At 54.0% G+C, this 27,744-nt stretch overlaps 1 protein-coding gene across 5 annotated transcripts in view; it reads right to left on the reverse strand.

Annotated features, from left to right (window-relative positions):
- The window catches only part of MAD1L1 (mitotic arrest deficient 1 like 1), a 383,346-nt gene that overhangs the window by 268,585 nt on the left and 87,017 nt on the right, over positions 1-27,744 (reverse strand). The window lies entirely within an intron of this gene.

Consider the following 27,744-nt stretch of genomic DNA (forward strand, 5'->3'; position numbering starts at 1 on the left):
GGAGGAGGCTCCAGGAGCCGGTCACACTCTGCCTCACCTGGTGCTGTGGGCACAGGTGTGTTCACTGACAACTCATGCAGGTTTCTCAAACACACTGCACTTCAGTAAAATATTAGAAAAATAAATTAATGCCTCAAACTGAAAAATCATTAAATAGCAACAACAAAAAAAATTATAAAATGTCTTTGGAAAGAGTTTTTTTAAGAGTAAAAGCATTTCTTCCTTTTGCTATATACACACCCACTTAATTTCGAACACCAGACAAGACACAAAGCAGACCAAGCCAGCCAGTGCAGCTCCCAGGTCACAGAGAGAGAGGTGGGCTGTGGCCTGAAGTGCCAGTTGCTGTTGATAGAAGGCAACATAATGAGGGCCCCTTGGCTGGGGGGCTGACAGGAAGGGCGCTGGCTGTCACTGAACAGAAGACAGATAGAGGTCAGGGAGGCTGACAAGGTGGCAGCAACACCTGGTGGGGTGAGGCATGTTTCCTTCAAAAGCAGCTGTAACCATCTGCTTGCCAAGAGCCACATGGAGACCTGCACACAGCACGGGCTGAGCGGGCGAGGACAGGAACAGGGACATGCACTGGAAGCCACACGGCCTGCAAATGGTTTTCTAATTGTGAAGGCATGAGAAGCATCATGGCACATTGGCTGGTGATGGAAAGGAGGGAGGCAGGGCCATGCCTTCCCCAAGGGGGGCTTTGCTTCCACAGAAAGGAAGAAGTTGGGGAGGGGAGTGGAAGGTGGGACACAGTCACCACCAAGGGTCTCAGGCCACTGAGATCTGCTCCCCCCAAGATGGGTCAGGATCTGATTAGGTGATGTAGACCACAAACAGGAAGAGGCACATTCCACTGGCCTTGCACACTATACCAGCTGCTGGGGTGAGGAAGTAGGTGAGGAAGTAGGCACCCCACAGGGACACCAGCTCAGCCACGTTCCACCACACAATCCAGCAAGTACTCACCCTGCTTGGGGCCGCAGTCCCTGGCTTCTAAGACACAAGACAGTAGGTGACTGCTAAGGTCTTCCTCAGCTGAGACCAAGTGGCCAGGACTCAAAAACACCCAAGAACCTACAAGCAGCTTGGTGTGGGGACACCCAGTCAGAGCCCTTGCTCCCCACAGGGCCTCCAACAGGGATCTTGCCCCAGTCTTCTCATTTCACACTGTAGCAGAAGGGATGGGGCCACCTTCCTTATGGAGATTTCTGAGAAGTATGAGCAACAACCCAGGCAGTATGAGAAGAGTACGAGAAAGTACTCTTCACACTATGGAGAAAGTCACCCAGGATAGTGAGGGGACATAACTACAAGTAGGGCTCCTGCCCCGGACACACACACGCCCCTTCCCGCAGCCTTCACTTGGCAGGGAGACAGCATGAAGGGCGACCGTCTCAGCTCCACAGCAGGGGTGGGTGCCCAACTCCTGGCAGAGCACGCCAATGGCATGTGGTGCTGGGCGAAGGACACACAGCACCAGTGTGAGCTACCCAGACTGCAGAGTGGGTGCCAAGAAGGAGAGGGAGCCAGCGCAGAGGCCTTAGGCAATGTCGGAAGAAAGTCTGAAAAGCTCTGGGGGAAAGGTGGAGCCCAGAGGAGGCTTGGCTGCTCCACCCTTGCTGTACATCCTAGGCAAGTTCAGCTGCACAATCTGCCTCTGTGGGGCTCAGGACCCTCAGGACGTAACCCGGGAAATCTGTGCTCCTGGAACAGGACCTATCCCGTAACAGCTCTGATGGCCCCAGAGGTGGAGAGGAGAGGTCGGTCCAGGCCTCAAGCAGCCCCGGCACAGAGTGGGGTGCTGAGGCTGTGGCCCACAGCCCTCCTAAGCAAGTGGCAAGGGCCTAGCATGCTGGGGGAAACTGCAGGCTCTCTGAAAGCAGACAAACTTGCCACGGGCTTCTGCTCACAGGCATCCCAAACCAACAAGAGGTTGAGCTCACCCATGCAACACCTTTGTGGATCAAAGTAAGTGAAAGTTCCACCTCTGACAAGAGGAAGAAAGTCAAATCACTTGTAAAGTTGGCCTCATTCTCTGTCACTCTGTCTTCCTGGAGTCCAAAAGGCAGATCAGTGAGGATCACCCTGTAATCTTCAGGACTCTGAAGACACACTTAGAATAACCTCAATTCAGACAACTTTGTAATGACCTCACTAGAATTGGTGTCACCACCTGACGGGGCATAGCACTGACCTCCACAAAAGCCCCACTGTGAGAGGCACCAGCCACAAGGCCAGGCCTCTGCACACAATGTCTCAATGAGTACCTGTCCACCCCACGGACAAGGCTTGTGCCCCCCAGCTGCTGCCTCGCCCAGATGGGTTGGTCTAGTGAGGAACAAGAGCCCTCAGGCCTCCTAAACCCTGTGTGACAAACTAGGTGGAGAGCGGACAGAAGACCCTTCAGCACAGCCACAGAGCACAGACCTAAATCTCTGCTCTGTTTCCTGGATCCCGTGGAATCCTGCTGTAGGTGGCAGCACAGCCACCCAGGCACAGCTTGATCCGGCCGAGCACATGGCAACACGTTATTCTGCATGTACATGTGCATGTGCACACACATACATGTAGTCTTGCCTGGGTAGCAAGTTAGGACAGTGAGTAACACTAAAGGATCCTCCCTCGAAACAACAGGTAAGTCGCACAATGCTGCGGACATGGGCACCCAGCACAGATGTGGTCCGGGAAGACCAAGCCCAGCCCCCAGGGAGTGGTCCCTGCTGTGGGAGACAGATAGTCCAACAACATGCCACGTGACATGGCTGCACACGCCAAGGAGGGGACAATAGAGAGAATGGTGGCCTGCCCGGGGGCTGAGAAAGAAGACCCATGCCCAGGGCATGGCCCTCCAGGGTCCTGGCCACACCAGTCCCCAAGGTCCAGTGTCCCAACATCCCATCAGGGGCAGGCCCAAGGTGAAATGGAGGAACTGAAAAAACAGTTCATAAAAGACACCATTTGAACTGAGCCTCCAAGGCCGAGCTGGAGTTTGCTAAACCAAGAAGGAGGGCATGGCCATTCCAGCAGTAGGAACAAAAGGAATAGACAGAATGTCAGGTGATGGTGGTCAGCCCAGTATGACCACAAGAGCCTCTCATATGACAGACAGCAAGAGCGATGGCACCTAGGGGACCCAGAAGCACATGGCTGAGAGGGTAAGTGTCATCTGCAAGGGGCTAAGGAGTCCTTGTGTCTCTCAGGACAGTGGGGACACGGCACAATTATGCCCTGGGGAGGAGCATCGACTGGAGCATTAAAACCAGGGACCTGGAATTTGGCAGGTCAAAGTACAACAGCCCAGATAGACGTTCCCACCTCCTGCTGCACCTGACCAGGTGTTCAGAGTGCTGGCGGAGCTCTCACTTAGATTCTGAGCAAGACCGACCTCCCCACAGCCCAAGCTGCCTCTACTCATTAGCATTCACCAGGCATTCATTCTCCCCCTTTGCCTCCTTTTGTGCAATGGAGATAAGTAACATTTCTAATCTCCGCTATCTCCCAGCTGCGAATGTTCAAGAGTTTTTTCTTTTTATTTAAAAAATGAAATCTCATTTTAAATTTTCAAGAGAGACAGCCACTAGTCTTTACTGTACTAACAATCTGCCACCCAGAGGCCAGGCAGGAGCTGTGGGCGGAAGTGAGCACATCGAGTTGGGAGAGATCAAATCCCCAGAAGCCAGAACAGGGAGATTCATTTGTCTTTCCTTCAAAAAGTCCGTGAGACGCAGTTCAGAAGAGGCACTCCCATCTGCCCGGGGAAGCAGCTGGATCATTGTCTCCTGGGAACAGCCCTAAGGCAGGAGTCATGGATCTGCAGGAAAGAGCTGCTGCCCAGCTACCCTAGCCACACCATGGCTCCCAGGAGAATGGTTGCAGACCGTGACCACTTCCAACAGGCCCATCACTCAGTGCATCAAACACGGCTTCTGGTGCCGCCTGGGGCTGAACCTGCACAGGGGTTTTCAAGTTTTTCACACATCTCGCCTCCCCCTCTGGCTGCAAGCTCCCTGCAGGTGGGGTCACCCCTTACACTTCACCCTCCCCACACAAAGCCTCAACAGTCTTAGGGACAAAGGTGCTCAATAATGACCTATGAATGGGTTAGAAGGAAAGGGCACAGCAAATCCATACGCAGCCAAGGCTTTAGATGATTCACTAGGCTAAAGTGACTGACCACGAGTGCCTGCTGAGGGCTGGTAGGGAACTCGGGGAGAGGCTCAGAAGCATCGTCTCTTTATGAGCACAGATGACAAATCCCACCTGACCAGATCTCTGAGTTCTTATTTATTCCTGAAACCCTAAGAAAGAAAGAAACAGCTTTTTGGATTCAAGCTTTTTGGCAGAGATTAAAAAGCATGCCACAGCTGGGCACTTCGGAGCACAAACAGTCTGTTTCATAGAGGGTGGTGATGCACTTGGGCTGGACTTGACCATGCCTAAAGCTTCAGGCGGGTCTGGCTGTGCAGGTTGGGAGCAAACTGGGTCCACAGCAGAGAGTGGCACGGCTCCTTCCATGTGTTCCCTCCCATCCGGTGTCTCTCTGCCTCCCTTTGACTCAGAACCGAAGAGCCAGACGGGGACAGCCCGGGCCTGCAGTGCATCTGTGGTCCTTAGAAACTGTAGCGCCCAGGCCGGCACACAGCAAGCAAGGAAGCAACAAGATGCTCAGTGTGTCTGGGCCTCGAGTCCTGTTTGCTAACTTCATCTTCGCAACTCATTCTGTTTTTATTATCATTTTTAAATAATTAATCTGGCCCTGAAGGGGTTGAGGGTGGGAAAGAAATGGCTCACTGCCCACAGCAAAGCCCCAGTGACTACGGTGGGGGCAGCTCCAGCCCCAGACACGAGTCGAGCAGGGCTGGGGGCCCCTCCGGCGCCTCTCTCCTGCCTCACCTTCGCTCTCCAGACACGCCTGACAACTTGACATCGGTGTTAAAATTTTATCATTTATGTAACAGCTCGGTTATTAACGGAGTCTCATTTGCACGTGTCAGAGGAAGAGAAAAATCACCTAATTAACCACTTTCCCCATCAGCAAAGGGAAGGGGGGGTGCTGCCAATTTGTTTGCAACTGCTTTCTTCCTACCCTCAGAAATCGCTCCCCTTTAATGGGGAAAGACTTATAATCCTTTGTCATCGGGGACTGGAAACACTCTCCTGCCACTTACAGGAATGTAAATACACCAACTTGAGCACTGTCCTTTCACCAGGGAGGTCTGTTGTCTGGGGAGGCCACACCCACCATGTCCCAGCACAGCACAGCTGGTACCGTTCCTAAAGACCCTGCATCTGCAGGCTGAGTGTCCATCACCGAGAGACAGGAGGGCATAGCTTCCCAAAGGGAACAGCGCTTGTGTTGCTTCCCCAGTAGGCCATCAGCTCTGTGCTTTCACCTCCCTCATAGCACTGGGCCAGCATGGTGCCTGGCACACACTCAACATAGGCATGCTCAGCAGAAGAAAGGAGGGGCAAGCCAGTGTACAGCACAAAGTCTGCGGGCCTACAATCAGGAAGACCCCAACTGGAGTCCTGAGTCTGTCAGGTGTGGGAGTAAGCAAGTCACACAGCTTCACTGACCTCTGACCTATCCTGTCCAACATGGGACTGAGAGTCTGCCCATTAGGAGAGAATGAAGCAAGGCTGGATGATAGAGGACCATCAGCCCTGTCACCAGGTCAACTGAGGCAGGTTCTCAAGAGATACCAAGTCCTGTTGCTGCTCCCACCACCACCATCACCATCCTTACCACTACCATCACCGCCATCACCATTCTCACCACTGTCCTCACCATCATCACCATCTCTACTACTACTGTCACCATCCTCACCACCACCACTATCACTATCCTCACCACCATCCTCACCACCACCACCATTACCACCATGATCCTCATCTTCACCACCATCACCATCCTCACCATCACCACCACTGTCACCATTCTCACCATCATCTATCCTCACCACTGTCACCACTACCATCACCATCCTCACCAATGTCTTCACCATCATCATTCATCTCACCACCACCACTACCATCCTCACCACTGTCTCCACCACCATCAGCATCCTCTCCACCACTGTCATCACCATCACCATGACCCTCATCACCACCACATACACTTTCATTCCAGAGACAATTCCCAAAGATGGCATCTTCTCCTGCCCCCTTCTCAATCAAAAAGCCAGGCCAAGAGGGTGAGGGTAGGACTCTCCCCCACAAGAATATAACACAAATGTACAGGCTCTGCAAAGGTGCCAATGTCCCCTCTGAAGACATCATCTCCACAATGTAGTAGAGGCAGCCTCTGTGAAGCTGCCAACACTCTGGTCAGGCACTGCATCCCAGATGCACAGCCCCCCAGGACCTGGTCATACTGGCCTGCCCCTTGGAGGTGTGTGGTCTCTCCTGCCTCAGGGCCCTTTCAGGATACTGCTCTCCACTCTGTCATCTCCACTCCACACACAGCAGCTCTGACTCACGCTCCACCTCCCAGCTTAAACAGCACCTCCTTGGGAGGCCATTCCTACTTCACCAAGTCCCAATTGTAGCCTGTGTCATATCCTGGGCTTCTTCTGCATGAGCATGATTATCCTTGTCAACCTTTGTTCAGCATTTGGTTTCCTGCTAGATTATATGCTCAGTAACAGCCTGGGTCACGTACGTTTTGTGACCTGGTAGGCGGCATACGGTACACAGTAATGCTTGATGAGTATGTTTTTGTTTGAAAGAACAAATGGATGAGCAAATGAGAGGAGAGAGTAAAGGAAGCAGTGCAGCTGCACGGAAGATACTGACCACCCTGTGTCAGTATCACATCCCCTGTCATCATCTCCCTGTGGTGATGGTGTCACAAGAGAAGGGCTCTCCACCTCCCAGCTCTCTGCACACCAAGGCAAGAAGAGCGGGAGTGGGCCAGCACCAGGCAAACCTGCAGGCCCCACTAAGCTCATGGCCCCCACACTCCCTCAGGAGCTGGGGAGCACCAGGCAGTGGACACTCACACCAGGTCCCAGGGGACGACTGAGAAGCAGGGGTGAGGCATGAGGGAGAATGAGGGAGGCCCTGCCACATGGCACTCTGGCCACTGTCTGCTGGCAGGGGAGCCTCTCAGAGCCCCAGCAGTGTAGCAGCAGACCGCCTGAATCACCAGCACACAAGCAGGCCCTCTGCATCCCCCTGTGTCCTCAGGCAGAGCGACAGTCTCACAGATGGTGCCTGGACTCTGGGAACACCGCGGGGAAAGACAGTGGACGTGGGGAGACCAACACGCACTCCCAGTTCTGATCACGCGCCCTCCCAGGCGTAGGAGAGAAGGGCCCCCAGGAACAGAGTGGAGAATTAAATATGCAGCCAGCGTCTGGAAATCATCCTGCGAAGACAAGAAGTGTGCTCTTCAGCTGCCTCGAGCAAAAGCTCTCCCATCAGATAAGTAATGATCAGGGCTCTCTAGGCCAGCCGCACAACAGGCAGTATCTCTTACTAAAGTTGCTGAACCCTGGACCAATGCTAGCGCTGGCCAGGACAGACGACAGCACCCCCCAGAGCCAGCTCGGACCACCCGCAAGAGGTCCAGCCCAGCCTGGCACACACTGCACAGGCTCCTGAAGGCAGCCGAGACCCTGAGATAAAAGGCAGCCCCGGGAGGGAGAGCCGTCACGGACACCTTGACAGCACACCAAGAGGGACGCGGTCCAGCATGTGGAGCAGGCCTGTTGCTGTAGATGCCGGATCCACACGTCAAACACGCCAGTGCCTACAGAAGGCAGTGGCAGCGCTCGGCGGCTCAGAAACCACACTCTCCCACAGGAGACGGCTAGGACTCAAATGAGGAAGAATGAAATGTCAGCAGCAGAGAGAGTCACAACATATTTTTCTGTGGAGAAAGTTCCCCTTAAGCCAGCTCTTTGGTTTAAATGAATTTACTTCTCGTTAAATTCTTAACCTGAAAACATAACTGTTTTATACTTACATGCCTCATTCTGACATCCCTAATGCCTTTGCTGTGAAAGACCTCACTGCCAAATCCCACTTTAATTATCCAAGCACAGGTCACATGAATCACCTCGGCTCCCACGCCGGGGCCTCATGTGGCCAGGCGGGCTGGGCCTGCGGCTGCCTCTCCTGCCAGCATGCGATGCGAAGGCCAGGACTGTGCTCCCGCAAGCTCTGGGGACTCCTCCTGGAGCACAGGGAAAGAGACCACTCACTCATCTCCTAAATGTGAAAAGCACCACGAGAATTATGTGTAGTCTACCAGGAGATGGGCCCTGCCGCGGTGAAGGGCCCACCTACCTAAAGGCAGAGCCCTGCCTCTCCCTGGGGCCAGACTCCAAAGTCAGGGAGGGACTGACCACTCCACAAGGCTGTCAGTGGTCAGAAACTGGCTCTGCCACTGCAGCCAGGGAGAGCCTCGCCATCTCTCTGAAACCTGCAGCCAGGGAGAGCCTCACCATCTCTCTGAAACCTGCAGCCAGGGAGAGCCTCGCCATCTCTCCCCATACAGTCTTGCATGGGGATGTGTTGGTAAACAGAAAAGAAGGTCTCTGCTAAGATCTTAAAATAAAACAATAAAACTGGGCGGGGTGGCAGTGAGTAGGGTCTCCTAAGAGTGTGGCTGTGCCTCACACAAAGCAGCCAGGCCAGAGAACAGCGAAGTCACGTGGGGAGGCAACCCTGCAAACTCAGGGAGCCAGAGAGGGGAGACCAGGCTCAACTCCAGGGCCGGCCCAGCCCATGCTGTGTCAAAGAAGGAGCATGGATTTTACTGAAAGTCTTGGGAAGTCATCAAGGGTGCAAGCTGAGGAATGACAAAGCCAAATGTACATTTTTTAAAGCTCAAGCACTGCACTCTGGAGAAGAAATGGAGAGACCAGAGAAGTGGGAAGGCCTTCCCAGGAGAGGCAGAGCGGAGGATTGCACTAAGGCGGCGGTGGAGGTGAGCGTGCATGCGACCCATCTACCCTGAGGCCAGGAAGAGAGGAGGAAGTCCTCCTGAAACCAACAGTCCTGGGAACCTGAGAGCACAGGCTAGGCCTGTGGCCACTCCAGGAGGACGGGGCATTCCCTCCTGGCACAGCTCAGCTGGGGCCTTGGCATCCCCTCCCTCCTGCACTGTCCAATAACAGCCCATCTTCCACATGAGAGTGGATGGTCTAAACACGCAAGATGCCCAGCCAGGGCCCCACTCCCACCAGCTACCCCTCCTTCCCTTTCCTTCTCTCTGCCCCCAGCCCTCACCCCTGCTGTGAAGCAGAGCAGGAAGAGAGCAGACAGAAAGAGGAAAGTGCTCCCCAATAACACAGATGCCACCTGCCACTGCCTCCTGTGGTAGCCCATTCCCAGGACCCCACATGACCACCCCCAGCCCCTACTCAACCCCCAGCCTAGCACACACGGCCCCATGCCCCCCAGACCTGGGCTGGGAATCAGGCTGTCAGGTCTGGAACATCTGGCAGCTGATCCCTCTGCTGGGCCAGTGCCCCTGGGCGAAAGGGAGACTACCTAGGCCCCTTCTCCATGAGATCTGCATGTAACTGTGCCTATCCCTATCCACCCGTGGAGGCGGGATAGTCCCTCCTATACCCCCACCCCTCTGCTGACCCTGAGGCAGCATGTTCCTGGGAACACCCCAAGCTCCGTGGGGTCTCCTGGGACCACCCAGGCTGCCAACTGAGAAGAAGACACAAGCACCCCCCAACCCCCCCCCCCCCGCCCGGCCAGAGAGGGTGAGGGCAAAAGCAGGCTGGCATGCACACTGACAACCCCTCCCTAAGGGACCGCTGCCGCCTTTGTCTTAGCTCATACCCACACCCACAAGCATGGCACAAGCCACCTTCTCTAACACCCTATGCGAGTCCGAGTCCTGCACAAGAAGCCCAGCCTGCTCTAGAATGTGGGAGTCCTTGTTTGCAGCCTCCAGGGCCTCAGCCAAAACAAAAAAAGGGACAGTCTCATTTTAATTTGTTGCTGGTCCGACCTTCCCCAATGTGGGAAAGAACTTCCATCCCAAGTCCTCTGTGCCAAGCCTGACTCTCGTCCAAGTCTCCCCTTGACTCTTGAGCAAGTCTCCCCTGCAGCCGTGAGAGGGCTTCCAGTGGAGACCCTCCTGGGCCTGCCTGAGCACCGCAGCCACAGGCCCGGCTGGAGCCCTGGGGGTGCTGGGATGAGGCTGGTGCCTTCTGCCCACAAAGAGTTTTCAGCCCAGGGAGGAAGGAGTTGGCTGAGGCCTGTGCTAGGCATCCTCAGAGGGCCCAGCCCCAAGCCTGAAGGGTCACACACAAATCATCACACTTGGCGCCTGGCCATCTGGGACACCCAGTTCCCCTGAGCAGCAGGGAAGTTCTGGGGAACAGCAGGGCTCCAGGAAGCCGGGAAGGAGGCCAGGCCTAAGTGCCTGGTCCCTGTAGTCAGGTAAGCTAGGCACGCTAGGGACAGGAGAGTTCACTGCAAAGGAGTCTCCGGCACAGGAGGCCCAGTCCAGTGGCGCCCAGAGTCCAGGAGACAGAGGCTGCAGCCACAGCAGCCCAGGGCACAGTGTACTGAGACCCAAGGTCACTGGTCACTGCAGGGTAGTCTATGCTTCTCTACTATCTCCCCATAACTACCAGTGGCCTCTTCACTGTACCTCAGCATCCATGCGCACCAATGAGCCTCCTGCCCCCATCTCAAACAACTGTATTGCTCCAGGTTGCTCTTCTTAATGTGGGAACCAAATCGTGTCACTGCCCTGCTTCCTACCTCCCGACAGCTGACCCGCAATCACACTGCAATCTTGACGCTGCACTTGGCAGACAGCCTTGCTGGCACTGCCGACACTAGCTGCCCCATGCCCTCTCCGCGTGGCCGCCTGCCCAGCCCACCTGCTGCCTCCTCGCAGAGGCTCTTCCTGGCCAGTCTTTCTCACCCTACCATCCTCTCAACAACATGGGCGCTTCTTCCATAGCCCATCCTGCAGCTTATTCTCTCTCATTAGAGGACACGGGGGGCGTGGGAACAGGGCTGGGTAAAAATACAGATTTCTTAGCTGCCACTCTAGCTTGCAGTGGACCCCTGTAGGGGTGGCACCTGGTACCTGTCGCTGAATGCTTGGTTGTGGGTGAGGCCCTGAGGCAACACCACAGCCCTCCATGGGAGGGTCCTGACCTGCTACAGTGGAGAGACCAGTGACCCCCTTGAGACACTTTGAGGGGACACTTTCAGCACCCATCCAGGTGCTCAGAAGATGCCTATTTTAAAACTTGCTGACCAAAAACCCCAAAATGGATCATTTAAAAATACAAGGAGCACTAAAGATTTTCATTATGTATGATAACACTTTTATTAAAACAGAACAAACTTGGGGGTTGCAGTAAATCAATTCCGGTGGGATTCGCGTCCGCTCCACGCTATTCAGGCCCCGCCTCATTAACATACCGGGCTTAATTGGCGTTTCATCCTGCATTGTGTCTCAGAAAGGAACAAGGTGCAATTATGGTAAAAAGAGCACTCCAACGGTTTCAGTGTAATTCATGTCATTCATCCGCGTCAGAATAAGCACAGATGTTCCATTGGAGGAGAGAGAGGAAGATGAGCGGCTTTCAAATGACACTTTTTTAGTTTAAAACTTTATTTAAAATAAAAAGTTATTTAAGTGAAATTTACAACACAGTGTTTTTCTCCCTTTGTTTTACTTGCTATAGGGCATTAACTTTCAAAGGCTGGTTCCGCTTAATTTGATTTTTCATTTTCAAATGAACATCTGTGTTTAGGTCTAAAAAGCTCTTTGTTTAAACATACAGAGCCCCAGAAAGGGTCTGAACAAAGCCTTCCTCTGTAAACACTTGATTACCAGGAAGGCCTGCTTTTCAGGGGCTCCGAGGCTGGGAGGTGGAGGAATCTGCACTCTGGCTCTCTCTCTGAAGTTGGCGAGAAACTTTCATCTCCTTTCATAGGAGAACAGCAAAGGCGCCAGCACTGGGGTAACCGCTCAGCCCCCGTGTTTCCTGCTGAGGTGCAGGCACTTGCAGGCAGCTGCAAGAAGTGGATCCTGCATGGTCTCTGAGAAACCAGCCCAGTTGAATTCTATTCCTCCTTCAAATGCCATGTGTCTGAGCAACGTCTTGGGAGTGCAGGGCCACCAGCCAGGGGCAGCTGAAAGAACACAGGACCAACCAGGCAGGTGCCACCAAGGGGGGTTGGGGCCCTTTAGCTCTGCTTAGCCATTCCTGATGTGTCTCTGAGCCCACCTCGGCCTCCTGGTGCCTGCCCACGGCTCAGAGCCCCCGGGCACAGCTGGACCAGTGCTCTGGGCTCATTTCTCTGACTCCACAGAGAATAGGCCCAGCTTTTGGGACCCATCACCTCCGATCTCCCACCTAGATAGAGAATCTCGAAGGCAGCGCCCCAGCGCTGATCCTTCTTCTGAAACCAAATAGCCCTCAAATGCCAAGCAGGTGTGCAGTTTCCTAGACCTCAGTTTCCTCCTGCCTGTGAGTCCACCGTGGCATGCAGGTCCAGAAAGATGACTGTAAGAGCACACACACAATAACACATGAATTCAACACTGCCACGGTGGGAAGCAAAACTGTCCCTCATTGGGCCCCATGCCAGTGGCCCCAGCAAGAACACTCAGAAGTGGGGCCCAAGGACTCTCTGAACATCAGGTTCCGCAGTGGGGACGCCTGGACCTGTGGGTCCCGGCAACAGCCCAACGCTGAGTCTCCTTGTTTTAGCACTGCAAGAATAAATCCAAGCCTTCTCTACAGTCATCTTCCCGGTTAACACAGGACGTTTAACGCAGAGCTCACTGCGGCTGTGTGGGTCTAAATAGTTTTAAACACTTCTGTGTTTTTATAGCACTAAATTTAGAAACCTCTAAATAAAACTCACAGAGAATGTTGCAATAATATACATTTTTTTAACTCACTAATTGAATGTTGCCATTACAAGTGCTATTTTGGACCATCTGCTAAATATGTAATTTAGGAATTAAGATTCATATCTTACAGGATACGCTAATTATTCCTTTGAATCCAGTTGGGTACTTTCTGAACACACACAAGAAGTCTTACAGTTGGCAACAATAATCACTCTTCTGTTCCAGGCGCAGAGGTCAGGCCACTGACAGGGAGACACACACAGGCACAGCAGTCATAATGTCGGAGCCCAGGAAGACAAGACAGGGCTGGACACAAGGCCACAGGCCTGTCCTCTCCAAGGGGGTCCAAACTGGGCTGACAGCGACAGCAGTATTAACCTGGAGTCTGTTTCCCTGAGGCTTCTACTCATCAATCTTGCACAATTTGTCGAAATGACATGGAAGTCTGGCGCCCACCCCCGTCTCCAGACAATAGCACCTCGATGATCAGTGCGGCCTCCTGCAGTTGCCCGTCTACAAGTTAATGGCCATGCCGTATTTTCTTGCCACTGTACTGAGCACCTCAGCATCCAGTAGGCACGACTAAGACAAAAGACTGTGAGACTGGTCCTCTTCCCTTCGCCAACCTGACTTATCACTCCAGGATCCCAACATCCCTCTTCAGGAGTCCAAAAGGGAAACCACACCACAGCAGGGCTTGGTGACTCTCAGAGCAGCAGCACCATCCCCTCCTTTCCTGCAAAGGCTCTACTTCTATTGACACAGTCCAAGAAAGCGTTCACTTCCTCTAAAGCCACAACCCAGTGACAATTCACTCTGAATCACACTGACCACAGAGCGAGTCCCAGGAGTTCCTCAGACCTGGGGGGATGAAGCACCTCTTTTCCATCCTCAAGTGGGCATTAGTTTTTTGTCTGCGTCTTCCCTTTTGTCCTAAATCAAATTCATCCTCCTGAAGGATCTGTCATTTCAGATAGTTAAGGTGCTTTGGATGCCACAGCGGGCTTCACCAATCAATCAGCACTCTCCCGCACCAAGACTCACTGCCTGCCCCATCTGGTCTGGGCCAGGAAGTCCGCAGTGTAGCCCCTGGGAAGTGGCTTCTGCATTCCAGGACAAAATAGGTCTAGAATCCCACTGCCCCACTCAGATATAGGCTTCCAGCAGAGCCGTGGAAATTATGGAAGAGTAAACACTGTCATCCAAAGATCGTTGAGTGCTTGAGTCTCCTCTCTTCCCACTCCCAAGTCCTGCGCACAGCTGGAGGGGGGAGGCTGATGAGGATGCCCAAGCACAAGGCGCAAAAGGGAAGCACGGCAACAGTCCGGGCACATGGGGCACGTGCTTGGCAGAAAAGTAATTAAAAAGGGAGGAAAGGAGAAGAAACATAACCAGAGAAGGACACTCACACCATGAGTGTCCACTACACACTCCACATGACAGGTGTGAGCACCCTCAAGAGGAAGATGGGCTCAGAAAAGTCCAACCACCTGCTCACTACCTAGATGTGGCTTCACAGCCACACACGCCTGCCACGGCCTTAAAGTTTGTCACATCCGGCAAGCCCACTCCTGAGTACCTACTCAAGAAGAAGGGAAAGTCTTCCTCACACAAAGCCAGTGTTTACAGCCTTATCCAACCTCACCAAAACCCAGAAACAACTCGGATGTCCTTCACTTGTTGAATAGGTAAATAAAATGCGGCACATCCCGACAATGGCCTACTGCTCAGCAGTGAGAAGCAGCGCACTGCCGATTCACACACCCACACGGACGGATCCAAAATGTGTCTTCGTAAGCAAAAGGAGCCAGACACCAAAGACCACATATTGTGAGACTGTTTCTACGAAGCCACAGAGACAGAAAACCCTCCAGTGGTTGCCATGGAGAGGGGGTGAGGGGAACTGCACAGGGAATTTTGGGGTGACGGGCCTGCTCGATCATGACTGTGATGGTGAATTCACAACCCAGTGCAACTTAAAATGCACAGAACTGTACACTGCAAGAGTGAATGCGTCCATGTGTAAAATTCTTTGTAAATCAACCAGAATGGAAAAGACTCAAAATGAAATACCAATGGTCAGTGATGGACCTAAAAGTCCCACAAACAGAGGACATGGCACTGAGGGAGGGGGACAGAAAGGCGTCCAGGCTGCCTGGAGACATGCGTTGACTGGCCACTGTGATGCTACAGACACAAAGGCCCCAAACAGTACTTCGTGAGTAAATGTTTTTCACAGAGTTATGCATCAGCATAGAACAAATGAGTAAAAATACAGTGTGTAATGACAGCTGGGTTTCCATCAAAGACAGAAACTGCAAATGAAGATAAGAAAGTTAGAACAAGCCCCATGGTACCAGAAAAGAAGTGGAAATGTGCACAGACAGGGACAGGCAGCTAGGGACATAGGCACAGATGTGTGAGAGTGTGGGTCACTACACACATGTACCAGCTCTGCCCACTGAGAGGCCATGCCCACACCTGGAGCAGTGAGTACACCTGGCACACAGGTCAGTTTGTAAATAGCGTTCTGTGGCCAAAGGAGCCAGGGTTCCTATGGAAAGCAGCTGGTTCCAAGAAAGGGGCGGAAAATATAAATTAAGAGCACCTTGTGGTGCCAGAAAATGCTCAAAGAAGGAAGAGGATAAATCTATAGGGCACAAGAGTCAACCTAAAAGAATCCACAATGGCCAAAGCCCCAATCATCTGAGTATTGGATTAATGCCATAGGATAAAATGGTGACATGCATAACTGACTAAATAAGCAAACAGGGAGAGGGGGCAGCGTTCCTTCCCAATTAATAAATGAGAAGAAACGAGGCAAACAGGAAGTCCCCATTACAGCACCACAGCAATGATCGCTGCAGACGAGGTCCACCACCAATGCTTAAAAGTAGCAGGTGGAATCTGAGAAGCAGCAGGATATCTGCAGTCTCAAAGCAGCTGCCCCCAGGATACTAGATACCGAAAAAAATCGTAACCTCATGGTGGAAACACAGCAGACACCACCTTCACCAAATAACCAAGGTCAATGGCTCCAGTGACAGAACAGAGCAACACCAGGCAATGAGAAGGGCACAACATCACCGTTGTGATTTTCTGTCCAAAGACAAAGACCCTCTAACTGTGGGAAAGCACCAGACACTCCAACCGAGGGCTGCTCTGGCCAGCACCCTCAGAAGTGCCAGGGCTGAGAAGCAATGGAAGATGGGGCCACCAAAGAGTACAGGAGGCTAAAGGGCCATGACAGGTGCACACAGTGGGATCCTGGGCCAGATCCTGGCAAGGAAGGACATTAGTGGGAAAACTTGCAAAATCTGAATGTTTTGCTTACCAAGGGTAAGATTATCAAAAGCTATAAGGCATTTGTATAGTGCTAGAAAGTGCTACCCAGATTTTACTAAGATTTTGTCAGGAAACCGGGTGAATGGTGCACAGGAACTTTCTCAACTATTTTTTTTCAACTTTTCTGTCAGTCTAATATTATGTCAAAATAAAAAAGTTTTAAAAGAACATGCAAGACACACGTAAACAAGACAAAAGGGCAAATGGGCCAATGGCAATGGCTCAGCCCACAGGCCACGTCAACACGCCCTCGGCAGGCAGAGAAAGTAGGCAGCCTCCCCGGTGCAGAGCACAGCTCCCGCCCCGCATCACGGCCTGGCTGGGCCTGAAGTCAGTGGACATGTTCTCCCCAGGAGCACAAGGTGTGCATCCCAGGGCATCTTTCTGGAAATTAAAAGTATGCCTTAGTATTCACCACGCAGTTCCATCTTGTGGCTGCCTGCCTGGCAGTAGTCTAAACCGATGTCCCCTGACAGGCAGACACTTCATGAGGCTGTGCACGACTGATTTGGACTGTGGTTTCTTAACAGGGACTAGCCACCTATGGCCTGTGGGGCAAACCCAGTCCACAATCTGTTTTTGTACATAAAGTTTTACTGGAGCACAGTAAACACAAATCCCCACTGTGCTCTCACGGCACACTGGCAGAGTTTAATTTGCGACAGAGACCTTCTGCCCCACAACGCCTGAAACGTTCACCCTCTGACCCAACTTCTGAAGCCAACAGGTGGATCCAGGCTCTTATTACAGTTACGTTTTGCAAACACAAGGGACCCAAAGACCCACCCTGTGGGTGAGCACTGTGCCATCAGGGAACCTTCCAGAAGAATCTGCTCCCAGGGCACAGATGCAGACAGAACCACCACAGCATGAAAGAGCAGAGTGCTCAGGAGGCCCAGGTCAGAGCCCCCCAGCATGGCATGGCATCAGCTCAGGCTGCTCACACCAGCTCTGCCAACACCAGTACCTTCCCGGGATCCAGGGCCCAGGGGTTGCCACGTGCTCGGCAAGAAAAGTGCTGCACATGTGAATACACAGGACAGGATTCACACAGCATGGCACTAGCTCAGGTCCTTCCCAAAAATTCTGGGACACGCTCACCAGAGCAGAGGAACACTGGACAGGGGCTGTAATAGTCACCAGTTGTGTCAACAGGGAAAACCCAGCCACTGGGCTTGCAGGCACTCAGTGTGGCTCTTGGACATATGCTACGTACCCAGCCATATCCAAAAGAAGCCACGACCCTCCTCTGAGGTCAGAACAGATCTTGGCCAACTAGAACGACAGCACATGTGAGCTGTCTGAAGTGTCCTGGGAAGGGGGAATACAGTGGGTCCAAGCTAGGAAGCCACCCCAGCCCCATTCAGCATCTCCCTGGCCCCGACACCTGGGCCTTCCAGTCGTCTGCAACTCTCAAAGACAGAGGAGGGGCTGCACCGTGGGAGGTGATGAGGGGGCCTAGACTGAGTCAGAGCAGATCCTGACCTTCCTGCCTGCCACCTAACCAAGTTCTTCAACCCAAGTATTCCTTCGTCTCCTCACATGCACAGTGAGGATCGAGGCAACCACAAAGAGAACTGCGTGGGTATTAGGAGAACACGACATGGTCAGCATGTAAATATTAGCTGCTGCTGCTAGCAAGTGGCCCCACCTGGCTGTGACCTCCTCCAACAAACCTCTCGCCCTCCTTCCCAGCACAGCAGGGGCAAGAGCTGGGAGGGGAGTGAGAGTGTGAACAGAGGGAGTGGGCGGCTTCGTCTGAGCTGAGCACTGGAGGACGAGCAAGACGCAGCCTGACTCATCCTGATGCTCCTGAAGTACCTAGAGTGGGCTGCACACAGCAGGTGTGTGACAAATGCTTCCCAGTGGGGAGGACAAGGAGGCTCCGTCCTCCAAAATATGCAGAGCTAGCTGGGGAAGACATGGAGAGGCAGTCCCTGGAGAGGCCATAGCCAGACCACGAATACCAGGGCACCCCAGAGAGCCCCAGGAGGCCCAGAGAAAGAGCAGGGAAGGGCTTGTGTACACGGGGTGGGGGAAGCAGCAGTCACTGGAAAAGTACAAGAGGCCTCATGCCACCCTGGTGTGGGGAGAACAGAAAGCCAGAGAAGAGCCCTGAGGAACAGGCCCGGTACGTCACCAGACTCCCTGGGGAGGAAGGCGTCCAGATGTTCCAGATTACGTCATGGGGCCTTAATGGAGGCGGCAGGCATGCCATCACCATCCAAGGAGTGTCCAGAATAAACAAGCCCCCTCTCAGGGACCCCTCCACCCCCTATTGCTGGACCCTGACTGCACAGGGTGGGGTGGTGCCACACAACACTCCCTGGTGATTCTGAAGCCTGAGAGAGATGGCAGCAGGCACAGAGGAAGCACCTGCCATAAAAAGGAATGTATGTGAAGACCAAGGGAAGCTGCACAGCAAGCACCTGCACTGCACAGCACTGGTCACCGCCTGCGGACAAGGAAACCTGACCCGAGAGCTCCCAGTCCAGCAGGAGAGGGTATCTGGGTTCTAATGTGGGCAATGAGACATCAGTCTGGAGGCATGAGCCAGGCAGGTGGTCTGAAGGGGGTGGGGAGACCAGAGCAGTGAGCCCATCCAGGAGTCTCTTGTGACAATCAGCGTTCCCTGGGCCCCTCCTTCCTGACCTGCCTGCACAGGACAGGGCCATCGGCAGGGAAGAGTGGGGCTCTGCTGGGAAGTTGCTGCTGCCACAAGCACGGCTCCCCCCAAGACCCTACCCCATCCCCGGGGCTGCTTTCCCCAAGCCAGGTCAACCCCTGTCCAAAGTAACAGGCGGTTCAACTCCACAAGCATGTGCTGCCGCCTCCTCCACACGACTGGGAGAAAACACATGCCAACAGGGGCCCCACCCTCAAGCCACAGTCAGTTGAGAATTGAGGGACCAAGGGAAGGGAGGAACTTGCCAGAGAGGGGATAGCTCATGGGAAGGCTCCAGACATGATATGCCTGTGTGTATCAACAGAGCAACAGTGACCTTTCCCAGGGACTGCAGGACACTTGGCATATCTAGCCCCAGTTCCATGCCTGGTGATGCCCCCCCAAGTATACCCCCAAACATTCGTTAGTGCCCTTGGCTGATGGGCAGTGCAAGGAGCCAGGAGACGACCATGCCACCCAACTGCCCTGAAGTGACCCCAGCTCTCCAGCCAGTTCAACACTTCTCGTGGAGCCCTCCACCCTGTTCCCCAGAACACACTGGCCATTCCTGACCACAGCTCAGGATGCCACGCTGCAGGGGTGCCCCTCATCCAGCCTGTCTGACCCTCCCCTAGAAGGGACTGGGCAGTGCTCCAAGGCGCAGGGCCCTTGCTCCTATGGCCCCTTTGCAGACGGAGTGTGGTTTGGGGGCTCCCAGTCTGAACTGTGAGCTGCACAGGCGCCCCCTCCCCAACTAGTGTGCTCTCTCACTATGCTACCATCAGGCTCCAAGTGACCCCAAGTAATAATATGAGAGAGTCACAGGGGCCAATGGAGTGCAGGCATCCCCATGCACACACACATAGGCATCTGGCGAGCATCCCCAGCTGAGCAGAAGCATCTCAAAGCATCTCTCTTGATGCTCTTTGACTCTATGTCCTCCCTCACAACAAGCACTACTGAAGCTGCTGCTGGCCGACAGGCTCCCAATGTCCCAGCTCCCAGGGACAAGTGACTTGGAGCTGAGATGTAGGACATAGTCCCTCCCACCAAACCCTGCTCAGACTCCCCCTCCCTGGGGTTGTGCTGGTACAGAGGGTGTGCCTCTCTGCCCAGGAGCAGGACGCCATGCACACAACTTTCCTTCCAGATAAGGTGCCACCACCGACTAAGCACTCCCCTCCAAAATCCACAGCAAATGCCAAAGGTGAAACGATGCGCCTGCAGATGTGTCCTCTGGCATTCCAGCACTGTGTGGGTCTCAGACTGTTTTTAGAGAAAAAAGCATGCGTTTAGTGTGCACCTCATCTCTCTACCCTCTGTGCAGACCTGGAGCTGAGAAGGCCTCAGCCAAGGACTCCGTGCTCCAGCTACCCATGTTCGCTTCAGCAGCAAAGCACAGCACACAGCATCCACACGATGGTTTGCCCAACAGGCCCCTCACAGATAGCCATGAGGCTGGCTAAGCTAAAGCCACGTGTCTACAGGGCTGTAAGGTGAGCATGCCTTCCTCTGAGTGCTGTTCTCACACAGCCCTACAGCGCTGAACCGGCTCTGAGAGTCCAGTTGTCCCAGCCCTCCTCCTTTTCCGTTCCATTCTCCCCTACTAGAAAAATCAACATGAGTGGACAAAGATGCACCCTCCCTCCCTGGTTCTCAGACATGAGAAGCTCCCAGGGCTAGAGACCACCACTCCTGGGCCAAGGCTGCCGGCCAGCCTGTACCCCAGCTCTCCCTCTCACACCCTTTCTGACCAAGGCCCGGGGAGCAGGGCACAGAGGACCAGAGCTTTCTGCCTTCCGGCTGGACATAACAAACAGGGGTCGCTGTGAAGCACAACTCCTTTTAAGTGGGCAAAGCTGGAATATGCCTCAAGAAGTGGCAGTTGGCCCCAGCAGCAGCTCTCAGGCCATCTGAGAACAGCACAAACCCAGGCTCTGCCCCATACTCAAAAATCAAATGTCTCTTGGCCCTTGTCTTAGCAGCAGGTGGGAATCTGCAGAGTAACAACAGGTGCCATTCCAGCAGGGAGCCCCCAGGCACATGGCTCCCATGGACACTCAGCCACACAGGGCCCAACACCCATTGCCAAGACCACAGCGTCTTCCAGTTTGCTCTTTCGTGGGGTCCATGACTGGTCTCTGGTCTCACCTTCCTTCCACACTCCGTGGCCAAGGGCTCCCTGTCCCCCAAGAGCTGCCCTCAGCATTCTGCCCACTCCACCTCTGCCTGAGATGCTCCCAAGGCACCCTCAGCATGCCCTGAGTGGGTGAGCTCCAAGTCACACTATCCTTCCTCAGGTCTGAGGCCAGCCCACATCTGCCTGCTCCCTCCAGGCCTCCCTCCCACATTGTCACAAGCCATGCACAGTCCTGCTCCTCCTCTCCAACCCTCTCCCACTGCTGGCCAAACACAGTCACCTCTCCTAGTCTGGAGCTTGTTCTCCTGGACCATTTCTTAGAGCCCATCTGGCCCCAAACAGCCTATCCCCCAACAGCTTGTGCTCACCCCAATAACTAACCCTGCACATTGTACTTGCTCATAAAGTCTCACTCTGATTCCTTTGTCCCAGCCCAACATTCTCAATCACGTTATCCTAGGCTGATCATGGAGGCAGCCCTCCCAGTGTCCTACAAACCCTGGCTATGAACTATCCCCATGGATACCATCCTCCAAGAGAAACAGGGCGTGTGGACCACTAGCACCCAGGAGAGTGTAGGCTCACCATCCCTGCGGCCTGGACAGCCCTCGGAGCGTGGCCATCATGAGCCCTGAGCCTAAGGCTGGAAGGTGGTGCTGGCAGCACAGACACTAGACCAAGGTTCCTCGGCATAGGCAGGAGCTGCCACCCAGCACCCTGCCTTCTGCCAGGCTTCTTACACTCTCTCAAATCTGATTCTCATCTCCCCAACCACCTTTGAAGCTTCCTCCACACCAGGAGCCGTGTCTTCTGTTGCTTTGTTTCCCCAAAAGCACAAAACCAAGGTTTTTTAAAGACATAATAATCACCTTGGAGTATCATTTCAAGAGAGATTTGTAAACAAGAGCATATGGTAGGACAGGCAGGGTTGGGGACAGAGGCAAGGGAGTTGGCCTACAAACCAGCTGCAGGAGGGAGTGGTGAAGACAGCCAGGGTCTCCAAGGCTACAGGGTGGGGAAGGTCCCACTGGGCTTGAGGGCAGGGCAAGGAGAACCTTCACCCATCCACCAATGGGTGGTGCACACTTGCTCCCGGCCAGACACAGATACCAGCCTCGAGAAGGCCCAGCAAGGAAGACAGAGCAGCTCCCACCATGCACGGGTGGCCCCCTGAGAGAGATGGACACGAGTAGAGTTGCCCACCCAGAACATGGGGCTGAGGCAGGTATGAACATGCCATCTCTGGGGACTTCAAAAGGAGCTCCAACATGTGGTGACAGCAGGGGACACTCCAGAGCACAGGCTCCGCAGGCAGGGGCAACCTATCACCATTCACGGGAATGAAACTGGACCCTTCCAGTTCTGAGATCATGTGACAAATGGGACCCCCACGAACTGATCAACATCCTCTGTTTCCCGTTAAGAGCAGGACCCTGGGCCTGTGGCGAGGACGAGATCCTGATGGAGTGTCCATACCTCACCTAAAGCTATGCTCCACAGCCACTGCTCAGCGTTGGTGTGAGGCCTCCGTGCCCAGGTCCCCAGCAACCCTGAGGGACAGAGGCAGGGCCAAGGGGAGGCTGCAGACATACCTGCCACACACTGTTCAGCCCGGGCAGCCCACACACTCCCCTGCCTGGATGGCACCTGACACATGGCTGCACACGGAAACATCAGCAGATTAACTTACCTCCTGCTTCTCAGGGTAAGCAACTCTGGGCTCAACACACAAAAAGCAGGCACAGTCACTCGCAGATCAGGGCAGCCCTTACCACTGTCAAGAGGCAGCTTAGGCCACAGGCACCAGGGCCTTAGGGGCCAAAAGCCCCAGGAGAGCATCTGGTGGGGGAGAAATATCACAGTGCAGCATGTTCTAAAAGCACAACGATGAAGGGCTCTGCCCTGCCCCCGTGCTGGCCTGCACACTCCAGGTGATGGTCTGTCCACCTTGCTCTCTGCCCTCTCCAGCTCCTGGCAGGGGCTTCTGCCATAGGTGTGCACAACTCTCAAACAGACAGACCTAGGCAGATGAATGGACAAGGGTCCAGCAGGATGGTTCCCAGTGGATAAGTGATTACCCAGTGAATGGGACTGGAGAGGCAGGACGGCCACTGAGGTCAGGTCACACTGAGACAGACAGGAGACAAGGACTGACTGCCAATTGAACAAGCCAGGAACAAACAAGACATGCAAATATGCAACCGCACTGGATGGCACTACTATTTCCCCATAGAAACGGTAAGAGGCCACTCCTGCCTCTAGGATGCGATCAAAGTGCCAGCCCCAGACATGGCATGGTGTCTCATTTCCCCTCTACTCACCACTTCCATTAAAACGTAATCGCCAGGAGACATCAAAGTAGCGGTTGTCTCTGCACGTGGCAGGTGGGCTGGGCCAGCAGGAAGCCTTCTGGGGCTGGACATGCTCCGTATTTGACAGGGTGCAGCTTACACAGGTGCGAGCCTCAGGAAAAGCTCAGCACTGCCTAAGACTCATCCGCTTCACATGCCTCACTGTATTGTATACCTCAAAATGGTTTGCATATTTTCTAGCTCTTTGATAATTGTCACTTAAAATGTCCAATTACCATGATCTAGTAGCACCAACCAGGGAACCTCCTCTGCCCAGGTGAGAGGCAGCAGTGACGCAGGCCAAGCTGTGACAAAGGGCAATCCAGCCCGAGAGCCTGGTGCCACAGTTCCTTTGCACAGAGAGAAACAAGAGCTCGCTCATCCCAGCCACAGCTGGGAAGTGACAGAAGCAGAACTTACACTCAGAGACACAGACCCCAGAGCTACACTGGGGTACAGACAGCTACTGTTTCCTTCTATCTGGCATTTCTCTCTCAGGCTAAGCTGCCCACTTACCATCCCTGTGGTGCCCACCCCACCACAGGCACAGGGGTAAGTGCATGAAACCAGATAGACTGTTGTGATACCCCAGTCCCTTTGGCTGGGACTGGCCTGTGGGGTAGCACAAACACCCAACCAACTTGACCAAGATGACCCCCAAGCATATGGCCAGGGGACGGCCAGATGGCGCTGCAGGCACGGCCGAGCAAGTGAAACTGGGCAAGGCACAGGAGAGATGACACTGGTCAGTTCCTTGTCCTGCCTGTGCCAGGCCAACACCCAGCATATTCTGCTTCAGTTGGTTGGAATTGGGCTTCCTTCTCTTACAGCCAGTGCAGAGCTACGTACCCCACTGGGTGGTACTGGGCTTCCAGGCCAGGGAATGGCAGAGGATCCAGGAGGAGCCTGGTTCCTTCAAGGACACCAGACCAGGGGAGACTTCAACCCCAGAGAGGGGCAGCAAAGATTTATGGGGACACTTGGACCATTGGTACTAGGAAGCCAGTCTTGAGGCGATGAAGCCTATTTCAGACTGGGGCTGGCAGGCAGTGCCAAATCGATAGGCTGCCTCCAGTTGTGCGTCCCTGCAGGTGAGAAATCAATCCAGCAAATGCCTCCCAATCTGTTCCCACTGAGCAAAGAATCAAAGCTGTTTACCATGCAAGCCCAGAAAAAAATAAATAAGGCCACCAATCAGTCAGCACCTTTTGTTTCTCTGGCAAGAGCTTTTTAGTTACTTTAAAAGGGCCAGTGCCCTGCAAGGCACAAAGGCAGACCCAACAGCCACGGGAACAACAGCTCACACTCCAGAGGAGGAACCAGGTACGATGCAGGCCCTAGGGTGGAGAACTCCAGGGTGGAAGCCACGAGACTCTGGGGTGCACCTGCAGCCAGGCTTGGCCCACCTTCTCCAAGCTGAGAAACTCAGGGACGTGCCACCAGGAGCCAAGGTGGAGGCTCCAAGCAGCCCTAGAATACAGACACGGCCAGGATCCCCCAGCACTCAACAAGTCACCCCTGATACTGGGCAAACCCACCACCAGCTGGACCGGTTCTGGGGCCAGGCTCCCTGCTCTAGGTGCTGAGTGCCCATCCAACGCACTGTGGCTCCTGACAACGTGGTGGGATCAAGTCCCTGTCCTAGATTGCAGTCTCACTCACTCCCCAAGTGGCCTCTTCGGGCCCAGTCTCTGCCAACAGGCCAGCCGACTCACAGACAAAAGGCAGCCTGGGGCTCCCACCCCAGCCAGGGCAGCTGCTCAGGGGCCTGTACCTGTCCCTCTCACCCCAAAGCCATCAAAAACCAGACAGAAACTCTTTGACTGGGACTAATGAGTGTGTCTGCTACAGGGACCACACTCGGCAGGGGGTCCCGGTGATGCTACCCGATAGTATCCTGCTCTGACGCAGCCAGAGGCCAGGTCATGGCCCTGCACATTCCACACAGCAACGCAGTCAGGGAAAGACCCACAGACACCACACTGGGGGCAGCAGTGCCAGACCCCTCAGCCGACTCTGGAGACAAAGAGGCCCCATCAGACAGTCCTCCACTCTCCCCAAACTCCAGAGCGTATGAGAGCTCAGAAGTCTTTCATTACATAAAATGTCCAAAGGCAGGGAAATGGACTACAATGTGGGCACAGGAACTCTGATTCAGTAGGAGCGGAGGACCCCAAGAGAGAGGTGCCCCAAGAAGAACAAGTTCCTGTAGGGCAGGCTCCGCAGGATTCAAGAGAGCAGCCTGGGGAAGAGGAGCCTGGGGAAGAGGCACCCACCAGGAGGGCAGGCAGGAAGAGCTGTTCCAAGGCCAACCAGAAACAGACTGTCCTGGAGGGGCTAGTGGGAGAACCTGAGGACCCTGGCGGGGATGGGGTCCTGAAGTTGCTCCCCTCCATGGGACTAGAAGAGTTTGACGCCCCCATGCCTCCCCATGCAGACCAGCTGGGTCCTTATACCATGAAAGGCCCCGTCCAGGAGGGAGCGTGTCCACGGGGGCAGCACCACCACACACCCTGCACTCAGGCAGGAGGCACTGTTCCTGCTGAGCACTTGGCACACTGAGAATGAGGGACTCCAGATTCAGGAGCCTTCTTTAGCACAATGCACAGTGGCAGTGCACGACAGGGGTCACCAGCAAGGAGGGCACCAGAGCTCTGCTGGGAAGCCAGCAGCCTCCCATGGGAGCTGCAGTTTGCCAGAGATAGGAACAGCAGCAGAGGGAGTGAAAGCCCCAACAGGGAAATCCAGCACCTGGGAGAAGCAAGGCTGAGAGCGAAAGGGTCACAGTGGCGACAATGTCAGCCCTGGCTCCTCCTCCTGGGCGCCTCCCGCCTGCCAAGCCTGAGTTAGAGTGCCAGTCCTCACAGCCACGCTGGCAGTAAGTACCACAGTCTTACAGATGAGGGCTATTCCAGAACAGTTAGGCGAGACCCTGGCGGTCACACAGTTAGTAAATGGCATGGTCGAGGCAGCCCAAGTTCCCAGCACAGCACAGCACAGCACAGCACAGCCGCTAAGTGCCCTGAGGTGCTCTGAGCAGATCCTGGCCTGTAGGGTGTGTGGGAGGGAAGGCAAGATGCCAGCACGCACGACGGGCTCAGACCATAAGAGCAAGACGGAGCTGGGGAGAGCAAGCAGTCACCAACAACAGCCCTGGCTGAGCCTCCAAGGAACGGTCCTTCGTTCTGTCCACGGGGTGACATTTCAGAAAGCTAGGCAACTATGCCTTCCCCCAGCCTGTTAAATGAGATTCTACTTGTGGTTTCAAGATGAGATTTTTGAAAAGGAGTTCAAAATATCCTCCAAATGTTTGAGTTCTCATCTGTCCAGGTGAGTCAACGGAAAGGCTTAGCTAACTCAATCCAGCTACAAATCCCCCACCACGGTGAGAAGCACCTAACTGGCAAGGAGACCAGCTTGAGATTTCTGATGTTTCCGAACAGGAGAAAGTGATGAACTGCTAGCCCTCTTACCCAGGCGGCAGAGAAACACGTTGAGAAGGCAAGATGCTGAGCAGAACCGGCTCTAAGAGTAGAATGAGTTCCCACCTTCTACCTAATAGTTTCCTGGGGTCATTTACCCGCAGTTCTTAAAAATAAACTAAGGAGACGATATCAAGAAAGACTCCTGACATTTGTCCAGCTTTAAAATCTCAAGAAAACAGACTACCTGAAAAGTCAGCTCAAAGCATCTATTTAAAAGGGAACCAGCACTCAGCTTCTAAGAGAGCAGCCAATTAGTGCCCAGCCCGCTGAACCGCTGCCTCCTGACATTTATGGTGCCAGAGATGAGAAAAGCCTGTGGCAGTGAGCAAGTCTCTTAGCAAGGGATGATGTTCCTGTGCTACTTTCCATAAACGGAGCTGGACACAAACAGGACCCAGGAGCAGTGGACGTGGTGACAGATTCAGGCTCCAGCCCTCACCTTCCTGCCCTGTGAAGGGGGGACAGCACCCACTGCTGTGGCCCAGGGCTCCTGCACAGACTCTAGCAAGATAATGATATGAGAGCACCTCAGACAGCAACACTGAATGCATGCAAGGCCTCAAAGTGGGGTGCACTGACCAGAAACACTTACAAAAAATAACCCATGGGCCAGTCACAGTGGCTCACACCTATATCTTAGCACTCTGGGAGGCCAAGGCAGGAGGATCGTTTGAGATCAGGAGTTGAAGCCCAGCCTGAGCAAGAGCAAGACCCCATCTCTACTAAAAATAGAAAGAAATTAGCTGGACAACTAAAAATACCTAGAAAAAGTTAGTCGGGCATGGTGGCGCAAGCCTGTAGTCCCAGCTACTTGGGAAACTGAGGCAGGAGGATCACTTGAGCCCAGGAGTTTGAGGTTGCTGTGAGCTAGGCTGACGCCACCGCACTCTAGCCCAGGC

This window comes from Microcebus murinus, chromosome 19, assembly GCF_040939455.1.
Source record: "Microcebus murinus isolate Inina chromosome 19, M.murinus_Inina_mat1.0, whole genome shotgun sequence".
Lineage (NCBI taxonomy): Eukaryota > Metazoa > Chordata > Mammalia > Primates > Cheirogaleidae > Microcebus > Microcebus murinus.